This window comes from Poecile atricapillus, chromosome 3, assembly GCF_030490865.1.
Source record: "Poecile atricapillus isolate bPoeAtr1 chromosome 3, bPoeAtr1.hap1, whole genome shotgun sequence".
NCBI lineage: Eukaryota > Metazoa > Chordata > Aves > Passeriformes > Paridae > Poecile > Poecile atricapillus.
The window spans coordinates 88,077,648-88,080,068 of NC_081251.1; positions in this window are offsets into that span (position 1 = coordinate 88,077,648).

The following is a 2,421-nucleotide window of genomic DNA, read 5'->3' on the forward strand; positions in this document are numbered from 1 at the left end:
GCTGCTCTTGAACCAGGATGTCTGCCTTGCTAGGCAACAATTTGGTGCTGAAACCTGGGAATCAAATTCAAAAAGTGGGATTCAAATCCAGAGACCAAGGATTGCCTGGAAAACAGGAGCAGCGGCCAGAACGGCTGGACCAGTCCTGACATGGGAGACGTCCCTGGGACCAGAAGGAAGATGGAAGCGCTGATAAAGGTTGTATCTCAATTACATAAACAATGGGGAATAGACTATAAGTCTAAAGATTTTATGCTTGCTATTGCAAGACTTTTGCATATTGGGGTCATAGAGCAACCAGTAGAAATTCTCCACCCTGAGGTGTGGGACAAATGTACCAGAGCCCTTGCTAATGAAACCATGGATTTGGGCAGTGGGAAACATCTTAAGTCATGGGGGAAGGTTGTCAAAGCTTTGCAAAAAGCTAGACATGAGCAAGAGACCTGGAGGGCGGCAAGAAACTGTCTGTTGGCCACCCTGAAACTGGGGGTTGGTGCGGCCACCCAGACATTACAACCCCCAGACGAGAGTGGCTCTGCTGAGCTGAAGGGGACACAAGAGGGCAATATGTCCCCTCAATCCCCGAATCCTTATCTGCTCTCAGAGGGACAACAGAGAGCAGAAGTTTTTTGGAGAAAGTTAACAGAAGCCAGAGGTATTGCAGAGAAAGCCAGGGGGGAACCACCGCCATATGTACGCCAAGATGGCGCTGAGCAAAAAGACATAGAGCGGGAGAGGAATGTCCTTAGTGAGAACAAAGAACAAGCACTGGCATTGATGGATGAACATAGTCGGGGGGATGGGAAAGACAAGGTATGTGAGGAAGAAAGAGAAACTGAAGCAAAAGAGGTAAGATGCGGGGGAGGTGTTCAAGGAGAGAGGGAGAGGAATGTAAGAGAGGGGGAAAGGAATGTAAAAGAGGGGGAAGAGAGAGGAAGCCGAGAGGGGAAAAGGAGACGAGGGTGGAACAGAGGGTGGAGTGAAGGGCGGAGTGAAAAGCGGAGTGAAAGACAGAGTGGAGGGCAGAGTGAAAGGCGGGGAGAACCAGGAGGGAGGGAACAGCCCGCCCACAGGGTTGTAGGCGGGGCCAGAGTCCAACAAAAAGGCACGGGAAACTGGAAATGGCCAGCCAGTCGAGCTCTGAGTCTGACCGAGATACTAGCAAAGGCGAATGGTCGGAGACTGACTCCTTAGAGGAGGAAACAACGAAGATAAACAAGAATATCCCCCTCCACATTAAAAAAGAACTGAGAGAGGACACTGTTCTCACGGACTGGGGAGAAATAAAAGCAGCATGTGCCACCTAGGTCCCCCCAGCTGCGCTAGTATTCCCAGTCCAGGTGTCTGAGGGGGAACAGAGAGTTCACTCACCAATAAATCCTAAAGAAGTTAAAATTATTGTTAAAGCAATTGCAGAAAAAGGGCTTAATTCTGCCATGGTCACCTCCCTTATTGATGGTCTTTTTGGAGGTGACGATCTGCTCCCTTTTGATATAAAACACACTTGCAGATTGATTTTTGATGGGGCAGGGATGATTGTTTTTAAACAAGATTGGGAAGACAACTGTGCCAGACACCTAGCCCAGGTAACCGGGGCAGATCATCCGCTACACGGCTCCAGCCTGCAGCGGCTGATGGGCACAGACCCAACAATGATTACACCTCAGGCGCAGGCCCAGGGTCTGCGGGCCCACGAAGTTATGACAACCACTCGTGTGGCCAGAGACGCTATTCGCACAGCCTCTAGAGTTATTGCTAAGCCATCACCATGGTCTACCATGAAGCAAAACGAAAGTGAGAGCTTTGCACAATTTGTAGACCGGCTTCAGGCAGCTATTGACTCCTCTGCCCTGCCCTCAGAGGCAAAAGGCCCAGTCATAGCAGACTGGTTACATCAACAATGCAATTCGACAACCAAGGAAATCCTCCGATCATCACCAATAGGGTCAAATATCGCAGACATGATTAAGCATGTCGCAAGGGAGGAACAGGTAGCCCCGATCCAAGCTGCAGTCTGCACAGCAATCACTAATGTAGTGGCATGCTTTAAATGTGGCCAGGCAGGTCATGTTGTTGCAAATTGCCCCAAAGGCGGGGGGAGCCCTAGGAGTGCCCACCTCACAGCAAAACCAATTTAAAGGGCCATGCTGGGCTTGTGGGAAAAAGAGGCGTCTTGCCAGAGAATGCAGATCCAAGGCTCAGGGAAATGGGAGAGGGAGAGGACAGCAGTGTCGCACACAGTCCTCTCCCACCTGGGATGTGAGGCGGCCCAGCTGTGCCAATCCTGCAAGGAGCGAGGTGCTCCCAAATCCATTACCCCCCCGAGAGGTGACCACTTTTATGACTCAGCCGGTTACCCAGCCAACCTTGCCTAATCTGCCACAGGGGGAGCAGGGGTCACACTCAGGGGACATGACCCCA